Source organism: Ovis aries, chromosome 19 (assembly GCF_016772045.2).
Source record: "Ovis aries strain OAR_USU_Benz2616 breed Rambouillet chromosome 19, ARS-UI_Ramb_v3.0, whole genome shotgun sequence".
Lineage (NCBI taxonomy): Eukaryota > Metazoa > Chordata > Mammalia > Artiodactyla > Bovidae > Ovis > Ovis aries.
Genome location: NC_056072.1, coordinates 29,964,562 through 29,981,885, shown reverse-complemented (window position 1 = coordinate 29,981,885; position 17,324 = coordinate 29,964,562).

The window sequence follows — 17,324 nt, the reverse complement described above, 5'->3', positions numbered from 1 at the left end:
CAAGGTACTATTATTAGCACATTCAACAGGTGAGAAATTGAGAAATTAAATTAACCCCAAGGTCACCCAGCTAAAAAGTGAGAGAGCCAGGATTTGAACATAAGTATTCTGACTCCAGAATCTAGCTCCTGACTGCCAGTATCTACTGCCTCTCTAACTAGAAAACTAACAGGTCCATATAATAATAATAAGAGTGAATAGTAAGCCTCCCTCCCAAGGCTATCAATACTGTTACCCAGAGGAAGCCACTGTTTATAATTTCCTTCCAGAAAAATGCAAGTATGCACGTAAAAGCATATATCTAGATATATATATTGTACACCTACCTACATCTTTTATAGAGAAATAGATGTATTTTATACCACTGTGGCATCTCCTGATCTTACTTAACGTATTTGAAGACTTTCATATCAAAACATGTAAATCTACTTCATTTTAAGCCCTGCAAAATAATCCATTCTAAAGAAGTAATATAATTCACTAACACTCAAGATTTATTTGGTTTGCAGTCATTTCCTTTGATGTATAATGCTACCATAAGCATTTTTATACTTAATGTCTTTCCTTATCTCCACCAGTTTATTTCAGAATAAGTTCGGAGAAGTAGAATTTTTGCCCGAATCTAAAATTTTGATAAACATTACTAAATTAACGTGCAAAATGGTTACGTACATTTATATATAAATGATTTGTAAATACTGGAAGACTCCAAACTTTTGTATTTCCTTGGTGACATCTTCAAATTTTATATAAAATTCTAAGGTATTGGTTGAAAGAGAGTTTTTGCTTACTGATGATTAGAACTAGTCAAACTGTCAAGTTTAGGTTCTTCCTTTTGTCCTGTAACAGTACTCTCAGCAAGAAAGGGAAATTTTAAAAGTTTCATCTGCAGTTTCTAAAAGAGAATATACACCACATGATAAATTACTTTCACAATTTAGAACTAGGAACAGTCTGGCAATTTGTCTTTATTATCAATTATGCACCTTCCTCTTTTTGCTTTGGCTTCCAGGATGCTCAAAATTACATCTGATGTTCAATCAAAACTTCAATAGTAACCAATGAAAAAGCATCATTATTTTTATATTAATGTATTCCTATTTTTAATGATCCAGTTGCACATGTGCATTTATATTGTGAACCCCTCAAATCTATTTTGGAAGTAAGTGATCTACAAAAAATACACAATTTAAATCACCTTGAAAGTGTAAGTGAAGTCGCTCAGTCGTGTCTGACTCTTTGCGACCCCGTGGACTGTAGCCCACCAAGCTCCTCTGTCCATGGGGTTCTCCAGGCAAGAATACTGGAGTGGGTTGCCATTTCCTTCTCCAGGGGATCTTCCTGACCCAGGGATTGAACCCAGGTCACCTTAAGATTACTAAAGAAGTCTGGTGATGTGACCAAGGGGAGAAGCAAGGACAGGACAATGGGCATTGCTTTCACTCCCTTCCTGTTGGAACCGTGTAAGATACTTAACCACTGCTAACCATTTCTCTTCAGAGAATGGTTAACCATTTCTTAACCATTTCTCTTCAGAATTATCCTCAGAAGATAATCAGTGAGGAAAATTCCCCTGATCCTTCCCACTTTGCAACTGGACCACAGGAATTCCAGTTTCAGGGTAGAAAGGGAACTTGGAGACTATCTACGTACACCCATCACTTTACAAATGAGGAAACTGAGGCCCAGAGAGGTGAGGGAACTTACCCGAGGCCACAGCTCTAGGAAATGAGAGGCAGGACTAGAACGTGGGTAGCTTGAGGTCCAGGCCAACGTGCTCTCCCACTGCGTAGCACACCACTCAGATGGCTTGGGGTGGCAGGAGGAAGGAAGAGAAGGTGACCCCACAGCCCCTAGCAACGAAAACAACAAAAAGACTTGAGGCACTCATAAATAATTAAGCAATTAGCTGCAGCAGCTATTCCCCTCCCTTTCAGCATCCAGTCACCAAGGCAACTTGGGCAGGGTGCCTGCTGGTTGCCTAGTAACAGCGTGGTCTGCTCCCTTGACATGTTCCCTAGGCTTCAAAGGATTTGAGAGCCAGGAAGAGCCTTAGACAGGGACCACTATTCCAACACCTTCATTTCCCAAATGGGGCAGTGGCGGCCCAGAGACGCTGAGGAACCTGCCCAAGGTCACACAGCTTCTCAGAGGCACAGCCAGGCTCTATTTCCAGTTGCTTTCCATTGTACAACGGCTACCTTAGAGACACTGCAGATGAAGGAAAGGAGATCTCTCCACAGTTCCCAGAAGAATAAGAAAGTAAGATGGAGAGAGCAAGCAGGAAAGAGACGGAGACCTTGAGCTCTCATATGCAATTAACAAGAGCTGGTAATCCCATCAGCCCAACTTTCATCATCACCATGGCAACATGGGTGAGGTGGGTACTGGTTGCCTAGTAACAAGTGGTCCTCTCTCTTGCACTCAATCCAGCTCCCTGGGAGTCACAGGAACAGTAGAATGTTGGAGCTAGAAGGGAAGGCAGGGTTCCAAACTCAGTCTCCTCCTTTTACCAACATGAGAACTGAGGTTTGGGGCAAGATAACTCAGCCACCGAACTAGGTAGGGACAGGGACTCACTGTTGGTCAGCCAGCCTTTCCTTAATGCCATTTATTCTTGTCACAGCACCATGGAAAGGGGAGCTTCACTCAATAAAGACAAAACACAGCAGGGGGATAGCAAGTGGTCCCTGGGTGGTACTTCTACCATGTGTCTGGATGGTGGCAATGCTGCACACAAGGCCTGGCACACAAGGGGCACTCTGCATGGGCTCCTAAAGTAAGAACACCTGAATCAAATGCCAGCTTTCCTCAAACCTGGAAAGCTTCTTATCCCTTGCCACCTCGGTCTCTACATCTGAGGAGTGGGCATACTGATGGTCCCTACCTCTAGAGCTGTCATTAGGATTAAATGAGAAAATGTACAGGTCAAGTCCCCGGTATTGAGCAAAGATACAGCACATGTTAAGCATTCATTTATTCCAGTTTATCAGTAAATATCTGTTGCATGTCTGCCATACAAACACCACTGTTCTAGGCTGTTGAGATTTGTTAGTGAGCAATACAGACAAAAGAAATCCCTGTCTCAGGAAGCACACTTTCCAATGGAATGGATATATTATTATATCTATATATACACATGTATCTATTTAAGTGTTTGCTGAATGGATGCAGAAACTTACTGGCAATGTGCTATGTTTATGTTACTAAGCTCCTTCTCTTAAGACTGAGAAGTTTCCTGTTTACAGGGTGTGATGCTATAAATATGCAGGCCTGTCTTATATGTGGAAACTCCCGTCTTCCCTTCTTAAAGAAGCACAGAGGAAAAAAAGGAGGGCAGTGGCCACTAGATGGCAGACCTCAATCTCTGCAGATAAATGACCTGTAGAGGCTCAGACCCTGAAGGATGCTTCCAGTGAAGGCAAGGGCTGCAGTCGGTCCATCCCAGGGCAAGGCTGGAGGGGTGGGAGACACCAGAAATGCCTCTGGGTGCGACACTGGAGTTCTTGGGGGAGGCTGTCGTGTGGTGTGAGAGACTGCCCAGGATCCTGCCCTCTGGAAGCTGTGTGACCCAGGGAGGTTTTATTCACCTTGCTGAGCTCCACATTCCAGAAAGAGGTAACAACAGAGCTCCCTCTGGTTGCTGCTTTGAGGCATACATGAGAAAACACATCTAAGGCACCTTGCAAGCTGCACATGGAAAAAGCATTGTTACTCATCTAGAATCGAAAAGATGCCTGAAGGTCTGGTTCAGGGTTGCAAGTGGAAGAGAGAGGGCCAAGGGGAAGAGCACTTATTAAAGCCTCTGCAGTGAGGAGACAGAGGTCCTCCCAGTCACTAAGCCTGGGAATTGCGGCACTGAGGCTGGCTTGTCTCACCATCCACCTCCCTATCCACTCATCAGCCCCAGAGTCCTTGTTTTGTTCTTCCCACCCTTGTATCGGTCTTCTCTCTTTATTCCCAGGGGTAGCACCTGCCCTGGGCAAGCCGAGCACACTAGCCTCCCGGCTTCCAGGGTCCTCCAACCTGCGGCGGGAAGACCCTGAGCAACTGTCCTGAAACATCCATCTCACCATGCCTAAATGCTCCATTGCTGGCTCTCAAGGGAAAGCTCAGAGTCTGGTGGCCACCAGGGCTCGGCAGCTTCAGGATCCTTCCTGCCTGTCCACGCTTGTGCTCTCCCACTCCCCAGAGCTTCTCTGCAGCCTGGAGGCATCGGCACCTGTTGGTTTCTCTCCTGCACCTCCACTTCAGCCCCTCTGCCCCTCTGCCCCTCAGGTCTCTGGACAAAGCTCTTCCCCAGCCTCCCACGCTAGAGCAAGTCCTCCTCCCGGATCACTTCCTGCCAGCACATGTCACAGACGCACTGATCTACTGCTTCCCACACCATAATATCCGGTCCCAGATGGCCAGGCCCCTCGTCTTCATTGCTCTGCCCTACTGCCCAGCCCAGTGTCGGCCATGTGGACAATACGTTATCAACATCTGTTAAGTACATGAACTGGGTACACAGCAGCTACTGACTGAAGAAAACAGTTTATGAATTCATCTCCCAGTTTCTAGACATTCTCTGTCGTCAGTGCATCCTTTGTGCAGATGGCATGTTAGTCTTCCAAAATAGCACCTTTTTCCTTTTACTTCTTTCCTCAGAAGCCCGAGCAAATGGCTAAATGGCTGTCTCTAACAAGCCGAGGTCAGAGCTCTCAAGTGAAGCATTTGAAATCCTTTCCACCCAACCCACCTTTCCAAATGCATCTGCAACGATATTTCCAAATATATATGGTTATGTAGTATATGTGCCTATATTTACATATATGTGGAAACAGAGGAATATATATGAAGTGTTTGGAAATATACATAGTTGGACACACGCTCTTCCCCTTGGAGCGTTCTCCCTTCTGCCATGACATGCGCTCTCGTGGGCAGGCCTATGACCCCTCGTAGTACGGCACGTGGAAGATTCAAGCGGCTACATCAGTGATCTGTCTACTCCCCACCCAGTGAACACACTGTGTACACTCACATCCTGGCACTTTTGCCTGAGATCTTTCCTCTTCCCTGTCCTTCCAAACTGTCTAACCCTCTTTCAAGGGCCAGAGCAAGTTTCACTGCAAGGCATCAGCCACCGCACACACTCCAGAGAGGGGCAGGAGATCCAGAGTTGCAGGGGCACATTTGAGCAGGTGCCCAATCCTTTCCTCAGGAACCCTCTTGGCCTGACAGCAGGGAAACTGGGAAGTAACCATGTTTTTTCCCTTGGTTAGGAAGAAAGCCCCACCCACTTTAGAAACACCAGTTCTGGGACCACTCTGAGAATTCAGACTGAAGGACTTTTGTTGGGACCCCACAGTAGTTCACTGATTGGAAGAACCATGATTTAAACAAGCAACTCCTACTGTTGGGCATTTAAATTGTAACCAAGGTTTGTCTTCTTTATGCGCCCTCCCCTCCCTACAATAAATATACTCTGCAAATCACTGGCTCCTTATCAAAGAGTAGTTATTAATGCTCCGCCAGGCCAGTCAATCAACCAGAGAGGTGAGGATGGTTCAGATCAGAAACTGGACCTGAAGAGGAAGTTCAGTAGGCCTCCACTTGGTCTTTGAAAAGTATTTTAAATTGATTTTTAATTGGAGGAGAATTCCTTTACAGCTGGCTTCTGCTGATTTTTGGAAGTTTTTAAAGGAGAGGAAAAGGTGAACAGTAGAGAGGCGATGTGAGCTGAGGGAGATACAGAAGTGTGTGTCTGAGCCCACCCTTCACTGCTGTGTGATTTGGGTCAAAGCAAGCTCTTTCCTTCTTCTTTTTGTTCATGTAAAAAATGACTCCCCGCCAGGACCTGCTTCACAGTGCTGTCTGGAGGTGAAGCCCTGCATGAGCCATAAAATGCTCCGTGAGTGCTGGCTGCTTTTTCCTTATTCCTGGCGGGGACAGCCCCCCGTCCTCTGTGCTGTGTGAACATGGGTATTCTCCTTGGCACTTCAGAGATTTCGAGAAGAGTGTAGAGGGCAAGTGACTGTCCTGGTCTGCCTGAGACTCTCAGGACTGTAACACTGGAAGTCCTGAGAAAGCCCTCCTCAGTCCTGGGCAAATCTGTGAGGCTGGCTGTGCCAAGAGCACGTCCATGGAGCACATACTGTGGCACATGGCTTTCCACGTCTGTCGTGGAGGCTTTCACGCCCCGTGGGCAGCTGACAATTGTGGGCAGACTGGGAGTTCACTGCCGGTCACTTCTTCACAGCTAAGAAGCTAACTGCTGTATGGGTAAGATTTGGTTTTGAGCTTTCACTTATGGCTCAGGTATCACTAGTGGAACATTTTGCAAGCCAGTATTCTGAGGAAGGGCATGGTGCTTTCCAAAGCTTTATGTTTAAACTTAAATAACTGCATTGTTTCATGGCTTAAGAAATTCTGATATAGAAAACATCAACTTCCTCAGCAAACTATTAGAAGATGATGAGCCATGTTATAAAATGACCACCTGGTAACTTCCTTGGTAGTCCAGTGGCTAAGACTCCACACTCTCATTGCAGGGGGCCCAGGTTCAAGCCCTGGTCAGGAAAGTAGATCCCACAGGCCACAACCAAAGATCTGGCATGCTGGGACTAAAAAGATCCCGTGTGGCCCAACTAAGACCTAGTGCAGCCAAATACATAAAATAAATAAATATATATATATTTAAAAACAACAACCTCCCCCCACAAATGATCACTGATACCCTCACTTTCTATATTAACCTAAGTTCCTTGAGGGTGGAAAGTCCACCTCTGTGGTCTTCACAAAAGGTGGCTAAAGTTGCAGGTCCTTAATAAATAGTGGGATGATGAATCCCTGTATGATTAAAACTTTCATGAAATATTTTATGTAATTTACTACTTAAGAGCTGAGCAGTCTAAAATTTGAAAAGCTATTATCAACTAATAGGTGATTAGAAAAGAAAAAGCAATTTGTGAAATGAAATTACAGTATTTGTTTTCCTTTAAAAAAATGTGTACCTGCATCAATTTTTTAGAACAATAACTACTGTGCAAACTGCTACATTAGGAATCATGAAGATGCTTTTGAACAATATTTTAGGCCAATGACATCTTGCAGGTACTTAATCTCTTACCATAAGCAGGAATTCCACGCTCCCAAAACAGAAAGATATCGTCAATTTTTTTTACTTCTTTCTTGTTGATTTTCATTTGGTACATATTATGTACCTAATACTAATTTGTATATTGTGGTACTTCTTTAAAAATTTCTTTAGTTTTTATGATAAGATGGTGTCTTCTCCTGGGAAGTGAAGGATATGCACATATTATTTACACAAAGTCTGTTACAAAATTTGGTCCCTAGTGGAGTCACAATCAACATGGTACCCCAGAGATCACCTTACATGTATGTCTTGTGTCATAAATGTTCACCATCATTGACAATGATCTTGGAGATAATTAAGAATAATGTTTCTCCTTTCAAAAACTTCCAGAACCCTCAGAACTAAACTCTGGATTATTTTAACTTTGAGTTGATTCTCTATCATTCCTAAAATGTCCAAGAGTCATCTATTATACTGCATGAAACATAATCTTGTCAACAAAATACAGTATCATTTTTTTCATATTTTGCAAAAGCAGAGTTAATGATGCAAATAATTTCCTATCTTTCTTCTGAAGGAAAACCATTAATAAGACCATACTCCTTGCAAGAATCAAAATTTAGTAGTAAGAGGGCACAAATCACCCATAAAGCCAAGACATACATTAGCAGTGAGGAAACAAGCCTAATGATTATAATGTCCAGATGGAAATGAATAACTGAATCATTCTCTATCAAATCAAATAGCATCTTAATAAGTTGTTACATCATCTCTGTTGATTTAATTTAGCTGAAAGATGAGAAAATAATTATGATTTGCAAAAATATCTTCATTTCCAATGCTTATTAGCATTTGGCCTGTGAATCCCCTCCTTTTATTTTGAAGGTGATGTTATTCCAAAATGCCTTTTAGGTTTCTTTCACTCAAAAGCAGCCCATGTTCAAAAGAAAAACAGCCCCAAACTGGAATGAAATTATTGGAATTTTTAAAAAAAAGGAACTCCAGTGTTTGGTCAAAGCTTTTATCAAAGAAAGGATCCAAACACTTCTTTTGCCAGGCAAGCTGGTAAGTACAAGTTGTCATGGAAACAGGATGTATTCAAATTATACTAGGAATGACGTTCTTCATCTAACTAGGTGTTCATCTCCTCTAAATGGGGAGAAATTGTTGTAGCTGAAATCCATTATATTTCTTTCAATTCTGCATTAAAAACAATCATTTCCTTTATTTTATACAGAAGTACACAGACACAGAGCCTCACTCTCATAAAAGGGAGAATTAAAATGACTTGCAAAAGAACTGGTGCGTAAATAAAAAGCATAATATGAATATGAATCCTATGATATAAACTGATTGATGCACAGTGAAGGGGTGAAGAATGGAAATCAGACAATACCAAACCACCTTCACTTACAACGGGACATATTTTCCTCCTGTAGCATTATGACTGTTTTTCACCAAATGATGTAGGCCAGGCCTGGAAGATGGGGTGGTTTGTGGTGGTCCCTAGTGGAGTCACAATCAACATGGTTCCCCAGAGATCACCTGACATGTATGTCTTGCGTCATAAATGTTCACTGTCGTGACTGCTGATGACAGCACAGGCCCTTGTTAACTCACACACATCTAAGAAAGACACAGAGGCAATGCGAGGCTGGTGAGGAGCAGGCATTTCCCACCACCTATAAGGCAATCATCAAGAAACACATGGTGTAAGCTAATTTTCTAGGGAAAGATTTACAGCATGGAAGGCCCCTGAAGTCACAGTATATCTAAGAGGTAGCCACAAATTCTTTTTGAATCAAGGTAATTCTACAGAACATCTTTTAATTTTTTTTTCAGGTGAATATAATATATTTCCACTATCTCCTTCCAAGAAGTGAGAAAAAAGGTTTTTCACGTCTTTCAGCCTAGAAGGCACCCCACTCCAGTACTCTTGCCTGGAAAATCCCATGGACGGAGGAGCCTGTTGGGCTGCAGTCCATGGGGTCGCTAGGAGTTAGACACGACTTCACTTTCACTTTTCACTTTCATGCATTGGAGAAGGAAATGGCAACCCACTCCAGTGTTCTTGCCTGGAGAATCCCAGGGACGGAGGAGCCTGGCGGGCTGCCGTCTATGGGGTCGCACAGAGTTGGACATGACTGAAGCGACTTAGCAGCAGCAGCAGCCTAGAAGGATGAGTTCTCAATAAAGCCTTTGTTCAGGCACTTAAGACAATGATCATTCAAATTAAAATGCCAATGGTTCCAAAACATAAAAAGAACTCTTAAAACTCAACAATAAGAAAAGGATGACTCTATTTAAAAGTGGACAAAGAACTGAACAGACATCTCACCAAGGAAAGCATAGAGTTGGCAAATAAGCATATGAAAAGATTCTCAACACCTCATGCCATTAAGGAACTGCAAATTAAAACAAGATACCCGTGCACACTGATTAGAAGAGCCAAAATCCAAAACCACTAACAATACCCAATGCTGATGACGAAGTGAAGCAACAGGAACTCTCGTTCATTGCTGATCGAATGCAAGTGGTACAGCCATTTGAGAAGACAGTAGCAATTTCTCACAAAACTGAACATACTCTTGCCGTTCGATCCAGCAAATCTACTACTTGTTATCTAGCCAAAGTAGCTGAAAACATGTTCACACAGAAACCTGCACATAAATGTTCATAGCAATTTACTCACAACTGCCAAGACTTGGAAGCACCAAAGATGTCCTTAAATGGCTGGATGGTTTAGTCGCTAAGTTGTGTCCAGCTCTTGCAACCCCATGCTGGCCAGGCTCCTCTGTCCAGGGATTCTCCACGCAAGAATACTGGAGTGAGTTGCCATTTCCTTCTCCAAAAATAAACTGTAGTACATAATATTAACTGGAATAGTATTCAGGGACAAAAAGAAATGAAATATCAAGCCATGAAAGGATATGAAGAAGCTTAAGTGTATACGACTAAGTGAAAGAAGTCGATCTGAAAAGGCAACATACCGTATCATTCCACCTATATAACACTTTGGAAAAGGCAAAACTATGGAGACAGTAAAAGGATCAGTATTTGCCAGCAGCAGCAGCAGGAAGTGACCGATGAACAAAGGAATGAGGATTTTTAGGGCAGTGAAGCTATTCTGTATAATACGGTAATGACGCATATGTCATCATATATTTGTCAAAGCCCACAGAATGTACAACAAGACTGAACCCTAATGTAAACCATGGGCTTTGGATGATAACGATGTGTCAGTGTAGGTTCACTGATTGTAACAAACGTACCACTGTGATGGGGGATTTTGATAGTGGGGGAGACAGTGCATACATAGAGGTAATAGGAAGGGAAGCCTGTGCGTCCTGCTCAGTTTTATTGTGAACCAAAAGCTGCAAAAAAAAAAAAACCAGACTAGTTAAAAAAAATACCAACAGCAATAATAGCTACCATTTCATGACTGCTTAACTATGTTCCACATTTACTTATCTCGGTTCTTCCACATGTCAGCTCTATGAGCCAGATATGACTGTCATCCCTATTTTATATACTGCAGACTCAAAATGGTTAACATTTCCACAATTATACAGCAAGAGGTACAGAGTTGACACCCAGGTCAGCCTGGTTCCAAGCCTGCGCTGCTAACATCTGCAAACTCTCCTCTGAAGGACATGTTTCACCTCCCTGGAGACACCTCTGTGTCATATGAAAAATGAGTTTGGCATTTGACTTAGGAAAGGATTAGAATTATGCTTCAAACTGCTAAAAACAGAACACTGTGGGAAAAGTGTACAAAGAATATATACGCTTATTAAATAAACAACATGGAACTAGTAAAACAGCAAGAGGTTCAACTACAAATTAACAGCCATTTAGCATTTGCCACAAGACTGGCTGAACCATCTCCCTGTACAGAGGGACTGTTTAAGAGATATAAACTAATAGATCCAAGAACTCCGAACACCCGAAACATGAAGAAAATCACACAAAAGCAGAGAACAAGCAAATTGCTCAATACAAGAAAAGAGAAACAAAAGTAAGGATTAGAGAAGATATTTCATGGGAAATAATACAAGAAAGAAGATAGTGAAGCAATCTCTATAAAGTGCTGAAATTAAAAATAAATGTCAGCCTAGAATTCTATATCTAGTGACACATCTTTGGACTGGAAGAAGCACAAGCTGTAATCAAGATTGCCGGGAGAAATGTCAGTAACCTCAGATATGCAGATGACACCACCCTTATGGCAGAAAGTGAAGAGGAACTAAAACGCCTCTTGATGAAAGTGAAAGCGGAGAGTGAAAAAGTTGGCTTAAAGCTCAACATTCAGAAAACGAAGATCATGGCATCCGGTCCCATCACTTCATGGGAAATAGATGGGGAAACAGTGGAAACAGTGTCAGACTTTATTTTGGGGGGGGCTCCAAAATCACTGCAGATGGTGACTGCAGCCATGAAATTAAAAGACACTTACTCCTTGGAAGGAAAGTTATGACCAACCTAGATAGCATATTCAAAAGCAGGGACATTACTTTGCTGACTAAGGTCCGTCTAGTCAAGGCTATGGTTTTTCCAGTGGTCATGTATGGATGTGAGAGTTGGACTGTGAAGAAGGCTGAGCGCTGAAGAATTGATGCTTTTGAACTGTGGTGTTGGAGAAGACTCTTGAGAGTCCCTTGGACTGCAAGGAGATCCAACCAGTCCATTCTGAAGATCAACCCTGGGATTTCTTTGGAAGGAATGATGCTGAAGCTGAAGCTCCAGTACTTTGGCCATCTCATGCGAAGAGCTGACTCACTGGAAAAGACTCTGATGCTGGGAGGGATTGGGGGCAGGAGGAGAAGGGGACGACTGAGGATGAGATGGCTGGATGGCATCAGGGACTCGATGGACATGAGTCTGAGTGAACTCCGGGAGCTGGTGATGGACAGGGAGGCCTGGCGTGCTGCGATTCATGGGGTCGCAAAGAGTCGGACACAACTGAACGACTGAACTGAACTGAACTGGCACATCTTTTCAGAGACAGTGGAGAAGAAATGTGCCTCTAGAAAGATGGAGTAGAAAAGCTTTTCTCAATTTCCCTCTCTAAGTGCACTGGAAAATCCTGAACATTATATATGAAATAAACAGAAGGTGTAAAGATAGGGACCCAAGGAATAACACAATGGTGAGGTCCCTGGGATTTTTTTTTTTTTTTTGCCATATATGTTTCCCAGATTTAATGTTGGAAAAGCTGGCAACCTGGAAATGACAATGGGTACAGGAAAGAAAAGCCCCAACAAAAGCCCTTCTCCCTAGCTAGAGGATATGAAAAGGAGTAGCAGAGCAAGATAAGAACTTTTATACAATTACTACTCTACACTTGTTCCCAGGTGGCCCAGTGGTAAAGAATCCGCCTGCCAGTGCAAGAGACACAGGTTCGACCCCTGGGTTGTGAAGATGTCCTGGAAGAAGAAACAGCAACCCACCCCAGTATTGCTGCTTGGATAATCCCATGGACACAGGAGCTTGGCGGGCTACAGTCCACGGGGTCACAAAGAGTCAGACACGACTGAGCATGCACACTCTACTCCAGCCAAAAATCATGGGAAAGACTGTCACCCCACCTCTCCTCCAGCTGGAAAGGCCAAGAGGGGAGCTGAAGCTTCTACCTTCACCATGCAGAGAAAACAAGTAAACAATGACACAAGCAAAAAAACCCATGATCCTACAAAATAGCCTATCCACAAAAACACTCACTTCAAATACAGCAACGACTAAATTGAAAGGAAAAGGATGGGAAAAGATATGCCATGTAAATATTAACCTAAAAACATAAGAGCAGCTCTATTAATATCAGAAAAATAGACTTCAGAGCAAAGTTTACTAGAGACAAAAGACAGTACATAATGAAGAAAGGATCAACCCACCAGGAAGACAGAATGACTCCAAACAGGTGTGCACCACACAAAAGAGTCTCAAAACGTACAAAGCAAACCCTGAAATAGCAGAAAGGAGGAAGCTGATCCACAATTCCACCTGAAGTGAATCAACGCTCCACTCTCAATAACTGACAAAAACTGTGAGACAGAACATTAGCAAAGGTAAAGAAGAAACAAACAGAATCAATCAATAACATCTAACTAAAATATACTGCACTTTAGCAGAATATACATATTTGTCAAATGCTCTAGAATGTTCACCAGTACAAATTATATTCTGAACATAAACCTTAACAAATTAAAAAAAAAAAGCAACAGGAAAATCCCTAAACACTTGAGGAGTAAACAGTACACATACAATAATCCACAGGCTAAGAGGGGTCTCAACAATACCTAGTTGTGGACGTGACTAGTGATGAAAGCAAAGTCTGATGCTGTAAACAGCAATATTGCATAGGAACCTGGAATGTTAGGTTCATGAATCAAAGCAAATTGGAAGTGGTCAAAGAGGAGATGGCAAGAGTGAATGTTGACATTTTAGGAATCAGTGAACTAAAAAGGAATGGGTAAATTTAACTCAGATGACCACTATATCAACTACTGTGGGCAAGAATCCCTTAAAAGAAATAGAGTAGCCATCATAGTCAACAAAAGAGTCTGAAATGCAGTACTTGGATGCAATCTCAAAAACGATAGAATGATCTCCGTTCATTTCCAAAGCAAACCATTCAATATCACAGTAATCCAAGTCTATGCCCCAACCAGTAACGCTGAAGAAGCTGAAGTTGAACGGTTCTCTGAAGACATACAAGACCTTCTAGAACTAACATCCAAAAAAGATGTCCCTTTTTTTAATAGGGGACTGGAATGCAAATATAGAAGTCAAGAAATATCTGGATTAATGGGCAACTTTGGCCTTGGAGTACAGAATGAAGGAGGGCAAAGGCTAACAGAGTTTTGCCAAGAGAAAGCACTGGTCACAGCAAACATCCTCTTCCAACAACACATGAAGACCCTACACGTGGACATCACCAGATGGTCAACAACAAATCAGACTGATTATATTCTTGGCAGCCAAAGATGGAGAAGCTCTATACAGTCAGCAAAAACAAGACCAGGAGCTGACTGTGGCTCAGATCATGAACTCCTTATTGCAAAATTCAGACTTAAATTGAAGAAAGTACGGAAAACCACTAGACCACTCAGGTATGACCTAAATCAAATCCCTTACGATTATACAGTGGAAGTGACAAACAGATTCAAGGGATTAGATCTGATAAACAGAGAGCCTGAAGAACTATGGACGGAGGTTCATCACACTGTACAGGATAGTGATCAAGACCATCACCAAGAAAAAATGCAAAAAGGCAAAATGGTTGTCTGAGGAGGCCTTACAAATAGCTGAGAAAAGAAGAGAAGCTAAAAGCAAAGAAGAAAAGGAAAGATATAGCCATTTGAATGCAGGGTTTCAAAGAACAGCAAGGAGAAATAAGAAAGCCTTCTTCAGTGATCAATGCAAAGAAATAGAGGAAAACAACAGAATGGGTAAGACTAGAGACATCTTCAAGAAAATTAGAGATACCAAGGGAAGACTTCATGCAAAGATGGGCACAATTAAGGACAGAAATGACATGAATTGATCAGAAGTAGAAGATATTAAGAAGAGGTGCCAAGAATACACAGAAGAACTTACAAAAAAGATCTTCACAATCCAGATAATCACAATGGTGTGATCACTCACCCAGAGCCAGACATCCTGGAATGTGAAGTCAAGTGGGCCTTAGGAAGCATCACTACAAACAAAGCTAGTGGAGGCGACGGAATTCCAGTTGAGCTCTTTCAAATCCTAAAAGATGATGTTGTGAAAGTGCTGCACCCAATATGCCAGCAAATTTGGAAAACTCAACAGTGGCCACAGGACTGGAAAAGGTCAGTTATCATTCCAGTCCCAAAGAAAGGCAATGCCAAAGAATGCTCAAACTACCACACAATTGTACTCATCTCACATGCTAGCAAAGTAATGCTCAAAATTCTCCAAGCCAGGCTTCAACAGTACATGAACCATGAATTTCCAGAGGTTGAAGCTGGATTTAGAAAAGGCAGAGGAATCACAGATCAAATTGCCAACATCCGTTGGATCATCAAAAAAGCAAGAGAGTTCCAGAAAAACATCTACTTCTTTCTTGATTATGCCAAAGCCTTTGACCGTGTGGATCACAACAAACGGTGGAAAATTCTGAAAGAGATGGGAATATCAGACCACCTGACTTGCCTCCTGAGAAATCTATATGCAGGTCAAGAAGCAACAGTTAGAACTGGACATGGAACAACAGACTGGTTCCAAATAGGAAAAGGAGTATGTCAAGGCTGTATATTGTCACCCTGCTTATTTAACTTCTATGCAGAGTACATCATGAGAAACGCTGGACTGGAAGAAACACAAGCTGGAATCAAGATTGCCGGGAGAAATATCAATCACCTCAGATATGCAGATGCCACCACACTTACAGCAGAAAGAGAAAAAGAATTAAAGAAGCTCTTGATGAAAGTGAAAGAAGAAAGAGAAAAGGTTGGCTTAAAACTCAACAGTCAGAAAATTAAGATCATGGCATCTGGTCCCATCACTTCATGGCAAATAGATGGGGAAACAATGGAAACAGTGACAGACTTCATTTTTTTGGGCTCCAAAATCACTGCAGATGGTGACTGCAGCCATGAAATTAAAAGACGCTTACTCCTTTGAAGAAAAGTTATGACCAACTTAGATAGCATATTCAAAAGCAGAGACATTACTTTGCCAACAAAGGTCTGTCTAGTCAAAGATAATGGTTTTTCCAGTGGTCATGTATGGATGTGAGAGTTGGACTATAAAGGAAGCTGAGTGCTGAAGAATTGATGCTTTTGAACTGTGAAGGCAAAGTAATGCCTTCATTACTCTTGAGAGTCCCTTGGACTGCAAGGAGATCAAACCAGTCCATCCTAAAGGAGATCAGTCCTGAATATTCACTGGAAACACTGATGCTGAAGCTGAAACTCCAATACTTTGGCCACTAGATGCGAAGAAGTGACTCACTGGAAAAGACCCTGATGCTGGAAAAGATGGAAGGTGGGAGGAGAAGGGGACGACAGAGGATGAGATGGTTGGATGGCATCACTGACTCAATGGAAATGAATTTGAGTAAACTCCGGGAGTTGGTGATGGTCAGGGAAGCCTGGCATGCTGCAGTCCATGGGGTTGCAAAGAACAGGACACAACTGAGTGACTGAACTAAACTGAAGAGGGGTCTCAAAGAAAAATTTAAATATACATAAAACTGAATGAAAACAAAAAACACAACTCATTAAAATATACCAGATGCAGCTAATGCACTGCTGAGAAGGAAATTTACAGTACTAAACGCTTACATTAGAAAAGGAGAAAGGTCTCAAATAAATAATATAAACTTCTACATTAATAAACTAGAAAGAGTAAAGTACTCAAAGCAATAAGAAGGAAGTGAAAAAAGAAGATAAAGCAGAAATCAATAAAATTGAAAATAGAAAAAATAAGTAAAACACAGGAGAAAGAGACACTTTCCACATGAAAAAGCTGAAAGTATTCACCGCCATCAGACTCATGCTACAGGAAATGTCACATGAAGTCCTTCAAGAAGAAGGAAAATTATATCAGAAGGAAATTTAGATACACAGAAAGGGGTGAAGAGAACTGGAAATGGCAATCACATGAATAAATATATGAATATATTATATTCAAATGACATGTTTAAATAAAAACAATGTAGTGTGGGATTAATAACATAAAATAAAAATGTGACAAGAATAGCACAATAGAAAGGAAGAAATGAAAGCATACTACTTCAGATATTTATACTGTACATGAAGCGGCGTGATGTCACTTGTAAGTCAGAGCTTATGCTTGCTGTCCTCCTTAAATGGGCTTCCCAAGTGGCACTAGTGCAAGAACCCTACTGCCAATGCAGGAGACACAGGAGATGCGGGTTTGATCCCTGGGTAGGGAAGATCCCCTGGAGAAGGAAATGGCGACCCATGCCAGTATTCTTGCCTGGAAACCTCATGGAGAGGAGTCTGGCGGGGCTACAGGCCATGGGGTTGCAAAGAGTTGGATAAACGTGAGTGCGCGTTTGCGCACACACACACCCCGCTTAAACAAACCACTGAAATAAAGCAAAAATTTATAGCAAATAATGTAACTAAAGAGATAAGAAATCATAAGGAACATTCAGTTAATCCAAAATAAGCTTAAAGATAGGGAAAGGAGAAAAAAGAGCAGGTAGGTCAAGTAGAAAACAAAACAAATAGCAAGATGATAGACTTCAGTT